The sequence below is a fragment of the Nycticebus coucang genome, chromosome 23 (genome assembly GCF_027406575.1).
Source record: "Nycticebus coucang isolate mNycCou1 chromosome 23, mNycCou1.pri, whole genome shotgun sequence".
Taxonomy (NCBI): Eukaryota; Metazoa; Chordata; class Mammalia; order Primates; family Lorisidae; genus Nycticebus; species Nycticebus coucang.
The window spans coordinates 32,806,996-32,822,725 of NC_069802.1; the positions used below are offsets into that span (position 1 = coordinate 32,806,996).

At 49.4% G+C, this 15,730-nt stretch overlaps 1 protein-coding gene across 1 annotated transcript in view; it reads left to right on the plus strand.

Moving 5' to 3' along the window:
- PROM1 (prominin 1) overlaps positions 1-15,730 on the plus strand; it is a 116,609-nt gene that overhangs the window by 9,436 nt on the left and 91,443 nt on the right. The window lies entirely within an intron of this gene.

The following is a 15,730-nucleotide window of genomic DNA, read 5'->3' on the forward strand; positions in this document are numbered from 1 at the left end:
GTTTTCTGCCCACGATTCAAGTCCATGTTGCCAGGGGCACCCAGGTTAGCACGGTCCATTTGTGACGGGTCAGCAGAGAAGAATGCATCAGTCAAGGCTCAAGGAAGGGCTTTGTTTATTTCTTGTCCTGAAAACGGGTCCGATTGACGACATGCAACACCCAGGCCCTGACCACATGGGGCCCATAAAAACAGGGCAGTGACTAGAACCAAGAGCTGCCACCTTCTCAGCTGCACAGCTACACTGCATGTCACTTTGAACCCCCATCTCTTCTCTGGGGACACAGTGACGCTGACACTGGGATGGTGTGAATGGCAAGCTCAGATGGGGACAGAGCAAAGGGTTTAGTGGGGTCACTTGGGCCCAGGGTTAATGGTGCCCTGGGAAGAACATCTAAGGTGAAGTCTGGAAGGGGGAGATGGGGTAGAGTGAAGCAAGGGAGTCTGCTCACTGTGCACGCACTGTACCGCGGTGCTGGGGGACAGCAGTTCTGTTCTTCACGCTCTTTGATAAGCGTGAGAGAGGGGCAGGGTTTGGCCATTGACTCAACAGCTATTATTGGCTGGCAGCTCTATGCCAGACCCTGGGGAGACAACAGCAGATCCAAGCAGACCCAAGACCCCAGTGTCACGGACCTTGCCTTCTGGTGGGGGAGCAGTCAAGAAAGAACTGGGCAACTGAATATCTGTGGTGGCAGGTGTGAGTGCCCTAGAGGAGAGGGCAGCACCTGCTGGGCTGGCAGGGCAGGATGAGCACAAAGATCCTGAGAGGAAGGGCGCTCCATGTTGAGGGACAGCAGGGAGGCTGGCGGGGCCGCGTCCAGTTAGAAAGGGGTGGGTGTGAGCAGATTATCACAGGCCACGCTGAGCGCTTTGGACATTGTGCTGAGTGAGGGATGAGGTTGTTGAGCAAAGAACTGCCAAGATTTGGTTTCCATTCTGAGAGCATCCCTCTGGCCACTGGGTAGAGAATTGGAAGAGAGAAAGGTGGGCAAGAGAGAAAGCGGGTGCAAACGAGGACCCCTTACATTTGGGTGAAGATTCTGAGGTTCACAGATATGCCTCCAAGATCTGGGTGCCTTCCCTCACCTTCTAACGAGCACATGTGTGCCGAGGCGACCCCTCTGATGCAGCCACCCGTCCCACTTCCTTCTGGACTCCTCTCTGGTTCCCTGCAGAGTCTGTGTCTCTCTGATACTTAACTGGTCTTTGCCCACTTTGGATGCCTGCACTGCTCTCCTGCTCATCTGCTCCTGGCTAAGTCCTAGTCTCCTTTCGTGGCCTTAACCATCTTTTTCTCAGAGAAGCTGCCCCTGGCCCCAACAGGCCAGGCCTGGACAAGTGGGCTCAGTACAGCTGCAGGGCTCCCACCCCGCCACGGTCACATTGCTCACATTGGTAGTCCCTGCTCTTTGCTTACCTTCCCTTTGGGCTCAAATCGTCAAGGGCAGGTCGCTTCTCTCCTATTTATCATCAACACTTAAGCCAAGTGCAAGATCTCAAAAATCTGACAGCATCATGACCATCCTGAATCATCAGACAGTCAGCCCTGAATCTTTGGTGAGTTGAGTGGAACGCTTGTCCCAGATCACATAGCTCATAAGTAGGAAGATAAGGGAAACTTATCTTTGATTTTAACTTATTAAAATCAAACTTTTGATTTTAATTTCTTTGTTGAACTTGAACTTGCTAAACTGGTGAGTGAGACATTTAGTTTGTCTGGGCCTTGGTTCCCCCAGTTGTAAAATGAGAGCATTGGCAACTGAGTTCATTTCTAAATCTGAGTTCATTTCTAAGCTCTGCAAGTGCTCCCCAAGTTTATCTGATGGAAAGAATCTCCCAGGCATGGGGACACTTCTTAATATTTATGGGCTGGCTGCAATGGCTTACATTTGTAATCTCAGCACTTTGGGAGGCCAAGAGTTCAAGACCACGGCAGCGCCTGTGGCTCAAAGGAGTAGGGTGCTGGCCCCATATGCCAGAGGTGGCGGGTTCAAGCCCAGTTCCGGCCAAAAATGGCAAAATAAATAAATAAAAAGAAAGAAAGAAAGAAAAGAAAAAAGGAGTTCAAGACCAGTCTGGACAGGATAGCAAGATTCTATCTCTAAAAAAAAGAAAAGGAAAAATTAGCTGGGTGCACTGTCATGAGACTATAGTCCCAGCTACCATGTTTCTCCATGTATAATGTGCACTTTTTGCCTAAATTTTTGAGGGAAAAATAAGGATGAGCATTATACATAGGTAGTACTGATTCCATATCTATATAAATATTTCTAATTTTCGTATTTATGCTTAGGCGTTACAAGTGTAACTCTAGAGAGCAGTAACAGTATCGGTGTGCAAAATGACGCCCTGGAGTATGGTAATCAGTTTTGTGAACTATGGCAAACTTGCCACAAAAGCATTTTCAGCCAACAAGGTAGGCTGTATCATCTATTTCTCTTTGTACACTTGAAGCAGGATCTAGCAATTTAGCTGATGTTTTTTTTTTTTTCTTCTAGCTGATGTTTTTACAAAAATTTTTGGAAGATCAAGACTAGATCAGTGAGATGGCTCATGCCTGTAATCCTAGCACTCTGGGAAGCTGAGGCAGGTGGATTACATGAGCTTAGGCGTTCGAGACCAGCCGGAACAAGAGCGAGACCCTGTCTCTAAAAATAGCTGGGAGTTGTGGTGGGCACCTGTAATCTTGGCTACTCAGGAGGCTGAGGCAAGAGGATCACTTGAGCCCAAGAGTTTGAGGTCGCTGTGAGCTATGACGCTACAGCACTTTACACAGGGCAACAAAGTGAGACTGTCTAAAAAAAAAATTATTGGAAAATCCTTTGGAAAATGTTGAAAGCAATAGCAGCAGACTGTAAACATTTGGCATACCCTCACTACCTAGCGCCTTCCTGGGTCATAGCAGATACTCACTGTATTTTTGTTTAGTTTACTTGGATAACATCTATTTCCTAGGATTACCTTAAACATTACATAAAATATGGATGTAATGTGCTTAGATTAATGAAAGCAAGAAAGTGGAACCTGGTTCTGTCAGCCTCAGTTTCCTTCTCTGGAAAATGAGGCTGGAAATGCCCTCTCATGAGGGTTATGTAGGGAATTGGTGCCACGCAAATAGTAACTCGTTGATGCACAGGGATACACTTCATTTACCTGTTAGAACGCTTTTGCTGTTGCTACGTTATAAACTTCATAAAGAGCTTATAATTTTACTTTACTGCCAGTTTTCCTCTGAGATTTATTGAAGCCCTATCATGTGCAAGGTCATTTCTCATTTAGTCTATGGGAAACTTCATTGATAGTCTATTCTTTTCTTTTTTTCTTTCTTTCTTTTTTTTGAGACAGAGGCTCACTATGTCACCCTTAGTAGAGTACCGTGGCATCATAGCTCACAGCAACCTCAAATTCTTGGGCTTAAGTGATTTCTCTTGCCCCGGCCTCCCAAGTAGCTGGGACTATAGGCACCTGCCACAATGTCTGGCTATTTTTGTTGTTGTTGTTGTCATGGTTGTTTAGCAGGCCCTGGCCAGGTTTGAACCCACCAGCCCCGGTGCATGTGGCCGGCGCCCTAACCACTGAGCTATGGGTGCCAAGCCTATCTATTCTTTTCTTAAGAGCTTTTCTCTTTTTCTTTTTTTTTGAGACAGTCTCAAGCTGTCGCCCTCGGTTGAGTGATGTGGCATCACAGCAATCTCAAACTCACAGCAACCTCAAATTCTTGGGCTCAAGAGATTCTCTTGCCTCAGCCTCCTGAGTAGCTGAGACTACAGGCACCTGCTACAATGCTGGCTATTTCATAGAGACAAGGTCTTTCTCTTGCTCGGGCTGGTTTCGAACTCTTCAGCTCAAGTGATCCACCTGCCTCGGCTTCCCAGAGTGCTAGGATTATAAGTGTATTCTAACCATGCCCAGCCCTTCTTATGAGTTTTATACTAAAACTTGTAAGTAAAATCCGGAGTTTGGGGACATGCTGGGCCACGTTTGGAACAACTACAGAACTACCATTGTGTGTTGCAAACGTCCAAATGAGGACTCCAAGGAGCTGTATTCCCTGAAATAGTTCACTTGGTGATTGTGCCCAGGCAGGCCACGGATATTTCTGTGTGCTCAGCTATCGAAGGAATTTCTTGAAATATGGCTCCTTTTTTTTTTTTTTTTAATATTTTGTTCCTTTACTTAGTTATTTATTTTCGCAGTTTTTGACTGGGGCCAGGTTTGAACCCACCCCCTCCGGTATATGGGGCCGGTGCCCTACTACTTTGAGCCACAGGTGCTGCCCGGAATATAGCTCTTTTAATAGTTCTTTCTTGTATCTAGTAGTTCCTTGGGCACTTGAGTCAAAGCCTGCTCTAAATGGGATTGTCACTGGGAAGGCATTAGGATACAGGTGGACAGGAACCTCTGGTGTGAGGCCTGAAGCATCTGTGTCCCAGTGAAGAGCTGTTACTACAATCTTGGTCAATATGATAGCCTCTTAAAAGGTTTAAAGATAAATGTGCATTTCACTTTTCCAGCATTTATTCAAATGCTAATTGTATATTATTTAAAATTTGCTATTTGCCTCTCTAGAGGTTATAAGCCCATTAGGGCTTCTGAATTACAAGGTTCACAGAATTAAAAATGAGACTCCAACACACACATAGTGAACACATGTTAAGGGTTTTAACTCATTAATTAATGAGGGAACCAGTAAGAGGTTATGACTGGACTGGTTCAAAGGGTGGTAGGAAGAACAGACATTTACACAGGCAATCAGGAATCTGAAAAGAATATTCTCTAATAGACGCAAAACTTGTAATTTCCTACAGGGCAACAAAATGCTGTGTGTGGGATCTTTCCTGGCAGGATAGAAATGATTGGTCGCAGCTGAGGATGTTCATTTGTGCTGCTCTTGGCTTTCGACCATTTAACTTCTACTCCCCTAGGATTGTAATGTGGCCTAGCAAATTGAAATACAATCAAAGGCCTTCACCCCTGTAGACTCTAGAAATTCCCAGAAGATCCATTAGATCACATTGCTCACTCTCCTTAAAGAGTGCCCCATCATCTCCTTTGTCCATTTCCAAGTCTTGGACGATTTCTTCTTACAGAGCAGAGATCAGAATATGTCCAGCTCCTTGTGCGATCTTCCAGCCTGGAGCCTTCCAAGTCCTTGAGCTGTAATGTGTAAACATTTGTGGAATGAACGCGCTTGTGGGTCCAATAGCCCTGCACTCTTAATTTATGAAGTTGGAATCTTTTTGTTGTTTGTTTTTTGAAGAAAGGGAGGTGTAGACTCGGCACCTGTAGCTCAAGCGGCTAAGGTGCCAGCCACATACACTGGAGCTGGCAGGTTCGAATCCAGCCCAGGCCGGCCAAACAACAATGACAACTACAACCAAAAACTAGCCAGGTGTTGTGGCGGGTGCTTGTAATCCCAGTTACTTGGGAGGCTGAGGCAAGAGAATCGCTTAAACCCAAGAGTTGGAGGTTGCTGTGAGCTGTGACAATATGGCACTCTACCCAGGGTGACAGCTTGAGACTCTGTCTCAAAAGAAAGAAAGAAAGAAAGAAAGAAAGGGAGGTTGTGATGGGTCTGGAAGAGTTTGATAGAGAAATAGAAAAAGCAGAAGTAATAGCTGCCATTTATTGCCTGCTGTGTGCCGGATATGTGACACACATTGCCCTCCCCGGTTCATCTCTGTAAGACCTCGATTCTGCAGGTGAAGATATTGCAACGGGGAAGTTAAGTAACTTATTCAAAGCTTTATGTGGCAGCGTGCTTATTGGTTTGGTGGCTTGCTTTATTTATTGATTTGCTTTTTGCAGAGTGAAAGTTTATGGAGTAAGCATGTCTCCAGATACGGAGGGGGTGTCAAGGATTACCAGTATTAGTGCATTCCAGAAGAGGTGTAGAAGTGGGCGTGTGTCCAGGTAGGCAGGGCCGGGTGGCTTGTTACATTCTGTCCTCTGGAAGCCAGTTCTTTCCTTCTCTGCCTTATCTTGAGGCTCTGCTGGCCCCCACAGCAGGTGATTACTCAGCATTGGTTGAGTGTATGAGCAAGTGAATGGATGAGACAATGGCTGGCGTGGCAGAGCTGGGGTTCATCCCAAGGTCTGTGTGCCTTTCTCAACAGACACACAAACACATACACACCACAGACACACACACATACGCGCGCACACACAAATACACACATTCCATTTTCCTTCTTTTGTATAAGTAGCAAGACAGGAGACTATGATGTAACCCTTTGCTCTGGCGAAAATAAAGAGTGCTGGAATTAGCAGAAGGTTTTCTAGGTTTAAGATAGATATCTGGTTATAGCTGAGGTAGCAGAAAAAATATTTCAGAGAATGCTTTAATAAAAGTCCCTCGTGGGGAAAATAGGCAAGGAGTTCATATGAGGAAAAGACAGTATTGGTTAAAGAGTTTATTTCCCTAAGTACCTCACAGGTCAGACCTGTAACAGGAGTCCCTAGCTCCCCACCTAAAGTTGGTGTGGAGTGAGTGTCACCGAAGGAAAGACTGACGCTAACAGGTGCTTAATAAGTACTTGGTGATGAGGGCAAGTGCAAATTACTGATTCTTTAAAGGAAGGTAATAGCAATTATTCCCAGAGGGATGAAACGCTGCTTAGCAGAGATGTAACTTCGGCTCTTGTACAAATTCCAAGTTCCTGGGTGAACCTTGTATGCGTTACAACAAAAACTGACACCTATAGAATTAGAAATTCTGGAATTCTCCTGCCGAACTCTTTCAGCTGTCTCTGTGGCATTTAAATTGGGGGGAATCTCATTTTCCTTGAGGTAGAGAGGTGGGGGCCCCTGATGCTTTCTAATGCTCTGCCTTTCTCCCGCTCTCCCTCTCCACACGGTTACTAAAGGCAAACTACAATCTCCATCTGAGTTGGTGCATATTAAAAATGATGTCAGAGGAAAATGCACATATGAAAGCCAGCTCTAGAAACAAAGCGATCTATTTGAAATGGTTTCCAGAAGACAGATTTCAGTGCCCGAAAGACAAAACTACCTCACACCCACCCCCATGAAAGCAGGACTGAGTTTTCCAACCTCTCACCAGCTTTCATGTTGGGAATCCAAGCTCCGAGGGCCCATCCTTGCCTGAGCACCTTCTCGCTCTTTCTTCCCCTTTGTTCAAATTGGATTAAAGTTTTCTTCTGCCTCTGAATTGGCAAGCAATGGGCTTGATGATTTGAGTTACACCTTGTACCTGAAGGTGCTGAAAGTACAAGAATTTTTTCTTGGCTTTTGGCTATTGAACACCAGAGATGCTATTTTGGTATCCAAGCCCAGAGGCAATCGAGGATAAAAGCAAGAGGAATAGGAAATCATGAGCTAAAACACTTACAGGAGAACCCTGGCTTGCACGAAGCTGTTCAATCTTTCTCTCTCTCCTTCCCTCCAGTTGTTCTCCCTTTCTCCTTGACTACTCTTACACTAATTTCAGTCTTAACAGGGCAGAGCAGCTTGTGAGGGTTGAGATGATACAACCCTGATTATCTTGGGGTCATACCCTGCCATGTTTGCAGTTCATAATAGAGTTATTCTTGGTAGAAATTGTCAGGCTAACTAGAATAATAAACTTGCAAGCCTATTTTGTTTTAATCTTACTGATTTTGCAAAAAATATCTAAAACATCCTAAGAAACATCCTGTCCAGCAGACAGTATTTTGAGTGCTCATATTTTTGTATTCTGAAAATAATGTCAATTAATGCTTCATTTCTAATGCCACGTAACCTCGATAACTTTTGTTGACACTTATGTTACTTGTCTCAGTCCTATTGTTGCAGGAAGATGAGGCCCAAGGGAGAGAAAGAGCACCCAAACCCCTGGTTTATAAGAGGAAGAGCTTTATTCACCAGCCAGGAGCTTATGGCATAGAACAATTTCAAATGGCTGCGTTCCCAACTGCCTTGGTCTTTCCCTTTTTATCTCCAGTCAAAAATTTCCAACCCAGGGTGGCACCTGTGGCTCAGTGAGTAGGGCGCTGGCCCCATATACCAAGGGTGGTGAGTTCAAACCCAGCCCCGGCGAACTGCAACAAAAAAATAGCCGGGCGTTGTGGCGGGCGCCTGTAGTCCTAGCTACTCGGGAGGCTGAGGCAAGAGAATCACGTAAGCCCAAGAGCTGGAGGTTGCTGTCAGCCGTATGACGCCATGGCACTCTACTGAGGGCGGTAAAGTGAGACTCTGTCTCTACAAAAACAAAAAAAAAATTTCCAACCCATAGGTACCTTTTTCATTGGCCAGTTTGAATCAAGTGGGAGGTGCTATTCCAGCCCCACAGAACTACGGGAGTCCACAAAAGTGGAAATTTCCAGGTTCCTGGAAGTTAAGTTTACAAATTCCCAGGAGCTGAGTCACCCTGGAGAGGACCCTGCAGGTGTATCCTTGTGGTCTCCTTGAGAAGACCTGTTCTCCTGGACCTCACTCTTCTCGGGTGTTCTCTCTCACGATTGTGATTTTCCCTTTATGATGGTTGACTATGTCGTCTACTAGGATTTAATCTAGCACTCTCCAGTAGACTTTTCTGTGATGATGGATATGTCCTGTATTTATAATGTCCAGAATGATAGCCCCTCGCCCCATGTGGCGGCTGAGTGCAGCCTCTATGAGGTGCGTCTCACTGGTGAGGAGTGTGAGGCCCAGGAAGGTTATGTAACTTACCAGAGCCCACATGGCTGTTAGTGACAGAGCCCGCACGAGTTTCCTGGCTCTGCCAAGTCCACTGCTCTTTCTAGAACGCCAAGCTACCTCGTATTCAGATTTCATTCAGTCAGGAAAAATGAGGAGTGATCTCATCTCCCTTCAGAAAGGGAGATCTAATTTTTGCATCTAATGACTCTGAGTGTGTGCATAGGGCTAAACAACCTCCCCCCACCACCGTGCATATAACAAATGACATAGAAATTCAGTTGAGCTCAATCACAGGACAGTGGAATTAGAGCTCCAAGCAGAATAGAATGGAACAAATCATTAGGTCTTGTTGCTCTCTGCCTAGGGCTGCCCAGAACAGGTCTTGATGGTGTGTTCTAATGTTTATTATTTATTCATTCACCTTATGGAACACCTATGGTGGTCCAGGGAGAGTAGGTATTGGTTATGAAATGGACGGAAACAGCTGAAGCATTTGTTCCCTGTAAGAAGACAGATGGCTAACAGTTTCCTTCCCTCGCAGTGGTGGCCTCAGGGCATTGTGGGTCCTCTCCTGGTACACCAGCAATCACAGGCTCTGGAGGCCAGATCTGGCTTCAAATCCAGCACTTCCCTAAGAAGCTGTGTGCCCTCAGGCAAACTGCTGAACCTGTTTTGCTGAGCCTGTTTTAGTCTTATCTTTAAGATGAAGATGATAATATTATGTTCTCAAATCATCTTCCTTGCTAAGGTTATTTAAAGTAACTCACTTAAAAAACTTGGAATAGTGCCTCCTTTATAGTAAATGCTTGCTAAGTGGAAGCTCTTGGCTCTACCATTTTGCTGTTGTTGGTATTATCATTATTATTAGGCATGAAAATGGGTCCCATGAGCCATCATTGCCTCCATTTTGCAGACAGAAAAACTAAGTCTGGCTGGGCATGGTGGCTCATGCCTGTAATCCTAGCATTTTATGAGGTCAAGGCAGGAAGATTATTTGAGGCAGGAGTTTGAGACCAGCCTGGGCAACATTGTGAGACCCTGTCTCTAAAAAAAACAGAGTCTCACATTGTCACCCTTGGTAGAGTGCCATGGTGTCACAGCTCACAGCAACCTCCAGCTCCTGGGCTTAAGCGATTCTCTTGCCTCAGCCTCCCCCGCCACAGCACCCAGCTATTTTTTGTTGTTGTTGCAGTTTGGCCGGGGCTGGGTTTGAACCCGCCACCCTCGGCATATGGGGCCAGCGCCCTACTCACTGAGCCACAGGCGCCGCTGGTCCTGCCCCTTTTTATCACTGTAACCTTGGCTGCTTAATCTCTCAGAGCTGCAGTTGGGGGGTATTTTTGTTCATTTTGAGACAGGGTTTCATTCTGTCACCCAAGCTGGAATGCAGCCGTGCCATCACAGCTCATGGTGACTCAAACGCCTGAATGCAAGAGATACTTCTTGCTGGGATTATAGGCACGTGCCACCATACCTGGCTGATTTTTAAAAGTTTTTTTGTATAGGGCAGTGCCTGTGGCTCAGTGAGTAGGGTGCCGGCCCCATATACCGAGGGTAGTGGGTTCAAACCCAGCCCCGGCCAAACTGCAACAAAAAATAGCCGTGTGATGCTACGGCACTCTACCGAGGGCCATAAAGTGAGACTCTGTCTCTACAAAAAAAAAAAAAAAAAGGGGGGCAGGACCAAACTCTGAGATAGGGCTCACTTTTTCCACCAGCTCCAGCCTAAGAGGCTACCTTGGAGCAGTTGTGAGGACCCTGGTGGGTTCAAGCAGGGCTCCTGACCAGCAGTGGGTTGCAGCTGGGGACCCACCGGCCCTTTAAAAGCTTCAGAGCCTACTGCTGGGTCCTAGTGTAAGGACCTGTTAGAAGCTTCAGAGCTATGAACCAAGTGTATGGTGCCCCACGATCATACTAATGTACACAGCTATGGTTTAATAAAAATAAAAAATAAATAAAAAAAAACAAAACGGTTAAAAAAAAAAAAAAAGAAGCTTCAGAGCCTACTGCTGGGTCCTAGTGTAATTTTCAGAAGTTTTCTCAACTGCCATTTCTTGTCCTGGAAATATGCACATTCAAGATAAACTTCAAAAAACTTTTTTTTTTTTTTGGCGGTACTTGTTATGTTCTAGATTCTGGGATAAATGAGACAAGCACTGGGTTGCTGTCCTGGCCCATCATTCATTCCCCTTCTGTACATCCATCCATCCATTGATCCATATCAGAAAACATTTATTAAACACCTACTGTGTGCTAGACACTATCGTAGGGGTGGTTTTTCCCTCCCTTAGCCTTATTTTCCCTATTAGACATGACAGGTTATTTCAGTTCAAGAGAGTATGTAGTGAGGGAGGGAGAGAGGCAGATTGGTGAGGGCAGTTAGATGACGGGGCGATTGCTTCGGATGGAAGGTTTTCACCACCCAGCTGAGCAGCTGGGTGAAAACTCTGGCCACGTCCAGCAACTCACAGCCTGAGAAGACGGATGAGGAGTGAGTCCTCGCGGTGCAGCGGGCTTCAAGCTCCCTCCTTAGGCTCTAAAACATTTTCCGTAGCTCCCGCCTCTAGCTCTGTGACCCGTGAACGCTAAGAAACCAAATGCTTTTGTTTGGGTTGGTAAAAAAAAAAAAAAAAAAAGTGCATTGGGAATCAGGCAACAGAAGTCAGCTGGGAGAGACTGGGTGTTTTTAGGTGGGTAGCTCATTCCAGTAGGGGCTCTGCCAGGGTAAAAGAGGCCTGGGCGCTACGAGACCGCGTGGGGAGAGCAGTGTGCTCACGGCAGGAAATGGACGCTGTCCAAGAGCCAGTGGGTGCCCCGGGCCATAGCGGCGAGGCAGCTCGGCGGGTCCAATCAGAACGCGCCCAGAGCCCCACCTTAGCGGTGGGTCTGGAAGTTCCTGAGCCAGGTCCCCATCCGGCTCCGGCCAGGCGCGCAGCTGTCCCGCCGCTGGTGAGTGCGTTTAAAGAATCCTTCCCGGGTGGCGCCTGTGGCTCGGTCGGTAAGGCGCCGGCCCCATATACCGAGGGTGGCGGGTTCAGGCCCGGCCCCGGCCAAACTGCAACCAAAAAATAGCCGGGCGTTGTGGCGGGCGCCTGTAGTCCCAGCTACTCGGGAGGCTGAGGCAAGAGAATCGCTTGAGCCCAGGAGTTGGAGGTTGCTGTGAGCTGTGTGAGGCCACGGCACTCTACCAAGGGCCATAAAGTGAGACTCTGTCTCTACAAAAAAAAAAAAAAAAAAAAAAAAAAGAATCCTTCCCATTCCTACCGTTCTATGCCTGGATCCGCGCCTGGGGACAAGGGAGGCCGCAACGGGTCCCCACGTGCACCCCGGGTCTCGCTCGCCTGCTTTCTGCCACCTCCGGGGGTCTGGCCGCCTGCGCCCCTCCCCGGCCAGGTTGCCAGGAGGGATCTCCGAAAGCCGACGCGGTGGTCCTTGAAGCCGGATCGTAAATAATTCATGAGCCAGGGCCTGGCAAGCCGAGTAGCTAGGGGAGGGGCGGCAGCGGCGGGGATGGGGGCGAGAGCGGGAGCGGCAGCAGGGCGCATGGTGAGAATCTGCTCCCTCAGCCGGGTGCGACTGGGGGCCGCGCAGCGGTGCTCAGGGCACCCCCTTCCGGAGTACTGGGGCTGGCCGTGGGGAGCCGAGGGGTTCTCTCACAGCTGCTCACCCACCCGCCCTCGGCGTCCCACCGGGCCCGCGGCAGGTGGTAGTGCGAGTCCCGAGGGCCGTGGGACAGCCGGGGCTGCGGGGAGGGCGAGGTGGTCTGGTCGCCCTCCCGAGGCAGGGAATCCCGGCTGAGGCGGATGCGCGCGAACTTTTCCAGCGGCGTGAGAGCCCGCGCTCGCCCCGGGTCCCGTTTCCCTGCGCCGGGGAGGGGAGCCGGAGGCGGTGTCTCCCCTGGTCTCCGAGCGCCAGCGAGCCAAGGGAGTGCGGGGCACCGCGCAAGGGGAAGCTCGCTGGGGCTTAGCTGTTCTGCTGCAAAGGGAGCGCTGGGGATGGCCGCAGGGGGTAGGGCTCGGAGCTTCCCGGGCTGAGTACGAAAGGGGCCAACCCCCTCCAGGATGGAGTAGGCGGTGTGTCTGGTTCTCCGACCAGAGCGGTCGTGGGGGGGACATGGGGGTGCACAGGGGAGCCCGTGTCCATGGAAGAACCTTCTGGGTGCACAGCGCGGGGACCCAGCTCGAGAGCTGGGGTGTTCAGGGTGCACCCTGCCAGGTCTCGCCGACCCGGACAACAAAGGGGAGCCCGGCCAGATGGAGAGTCAGGGGCTGCGGATCAGTTTCTCCGAGAGCCCCCGCCTGGAGGGGCAGGGTATCGGGTCGGAGGGTGGGAGGCGGCAGCTTAGCTCCGGCTCCCCTTGAGCGAGCACCCCCAGTCAGTGCCTGATGGGGGGCCGCGGTGGGGAGCTGGCGCCAGCGCGCTCCGGGCGGCCAAGTTACTCCGGCAACCCTCCCCCCGGTAGATTCCTGGAGTCTCCCGGCTTCCCGCTCTGCCCGCCCCGCCGCCCTTTCCTTTGTGTCCCGCAGCTCCGGATTGGGGCGAGGCTCCTGCCGAGGAGGGAGCGAGGCCCAGAGGAAAGCCCGGCCTGGCGGCGGGTGGGAGAGAAAGGCCGGGGGAAGCAGCGCCCCAGCTTCCTGCGGCAACAGGTTGTTCCCGGAGCCGGCGGCGCCAACTGACGTTTCTCCCGCTCCCGCTCCAGAAAGGTTTGCGGGCTGGGCTCCTGCGAGCGTCTGTGATCCTTTCCTAAAACTGGCCAGTGCACGAGTGGGTCCTTGCGTGCCCCCCAAAACGCCGAGATTCAAACCGCTGCGGCGATGTGTTGGGTCGAACCATAGAAAGTTGTCTGTTTTTGGATTGAAGATGTGAATATTTGCAACTTCATAGGATTCAACTTGTGTGACCTGCCTTTTCTTTTCTCACTCACTTTTGAGTTCCCTCTTTCAGGATCCTTGGCAGCTGTCGCTGTCAGGATAGGTGTAGGGGCCACGTGGAGCCCTTCCTGACTGCCACCCCTGTGCCAAGCGCGGTACCTACGAGGTCTCTACCGTCTACTCGGTGCAAATCCCCATTTGACAGATGCGCAAAGACAGGGCTGGGGAAGCAACGGAGCTGCCTTTGCTACGGGGCTCACAGGAGAGCCTGAGCCTTCAGTGCCTTCCCTGAAGCTTGGGCTGTTGGCTATTTCCCAAGGGCTCCTTGGTTTAGTTTTGTTTTCTTAAAGTGTCCCACACATTTTTTGGTGAACTTCCTTATGATTTCTGTGCTAGACTATTTCTCAACTCTTTATTTAGTACAGCAAAGTAAACAAGTGCATCCCAGGACAGCACATCAAAGAAAATAATAAAACGTTAAACCAAGTATTGTTTTCTTGGCACTGTTTAAAATATGAAAGATACAGGTTTTGCAGAAGGCCAAGAGCGATCTCTGAGATTTGTTGAGTCAGAGTGGTTTGTTACAAATGGTAGAAGCTACTCTATAATTTTAGCAGAAAGGGGACTTGGAAGGATGGGGACGGGTGTCTCAGGTAAGTGACAGAAGGCTGGCTAGCCAGGCCTGGGATTCTGGACATGCAATAGGACCCTTGATTGGTGAATGGCCACAACTTCCAGGGAGGGACCCTGGATGTGGCTGCTGGCACTGTCACCGTGGAACGTGTGCGATTGGCTGAGCTTGGCTCCCTTTCTCCATGACAGTTCGGGCACCTCAGCTGGCCTCACAATGAAAGGCGGGGTTGCCTCCCCCAGGACAGAGGTAGGCTCAGAGCCTTTCTCAGCAGCTGAGCCCTTAATCCTCCCAGCTGTTGCTCTCCAGGCTTAGCTCCCAGTCTGTCCTACAGCAAGAAAGAAGGCAAGGTGGGGGTCCAGAGGGAGCCCTTTGGAAACAGGTGCCAGGGCTATGGTGTCTATGCTGGGTGTGACGGAGGTGTGGAACCAGAGCACTGGTCAATGAGGTTGGTGCTGAGAGCCACCTGGGGACCTGAGCAGCCCATGATTTGGTAATAGGGGTGTGTAGGGTTGCTCTGGTGGTAGCCCTATGCAGAAATAGTGGGAGTAGGATGGGACTTTGGAGACAGCTGGGGCAATAATCTAAGGGGATTAGATAGGAATTGACATCTTCAGTAGCTCATGGAATCTCACCTCGTCTGGGGCTTTCTTGAGTACTGGAAGGGGCCCTCTGGCCCCTTGTGAAATGTGTCACCTTGTTGATCATCCACTTCCCTTCTTGAGGCAGTGTGTGTTTTGGGAGCACCTTGTTACTATCTGGAAAGTTACTGTGTGTCTATCTTAGGAAATGATAGCTGCGTGCTCCAGAGCACCAGCTCAGACAGGCAGAGCCTCACGTCCTGACCCTCTGAGGTGCTGTGCTGACTGTTTAGCCTCAAGAAATGGCACAGGGAGGCTATTTTGATTGACTAATTTTTGTATTCAGCAGGCTGTTAACTAAAGATCACTGTATGCCACGCTCTGTGTTAGTTTCTGGTGATGGAAATACAGGCAGGCCAGGGCCACCCTGGAGGGGATCTTTGCCCTATTCCCTCCCCAGATACCGAAGTGGCAGCGGCTTTTAGGATTCCCGTTTCTTACTTCCCAACCAAGGGGCAGGTAGGAGTCTCCCTCTGCTCACATTGCCTCTCAGCTCCTAGACCCCTAGTTGAGGTGTTGACTTAGGGGGAAGGTTTTCATCACGATTACATGGTGAGCTTATTAGAAAGCCAGATTCCAGAATCACAGGGCCTCAGTTTGGGCCCTGAACTTGAGGTTCTGCCCTTTTAGTTTGAAATGGGGGGAGGCGGCCAGGGGGATGTTTGAAATGAGATCAGTGAGCAAATAAGTAGAATATCAGACAGTGTCAGGATACATGTCCAGAGGCAGACAGGATAACACGTGCTGGGAGAACAAGTAAGTGTGTAGTTGATTCCAGGCCACCAGCTGGGAGCAGAGCCTGAGAGGGAGGAGTGTAGGGACGTGCCTGGTGACACGGTGACAATTTGGGTTTAAAGGGAAACTGCTGCATTCGAATTCTGGCCCTAATGTTGACCTCCCCTGACTTGGGGCAAGTCACCAAATCTTTGCAGCAGTTTCCTCATC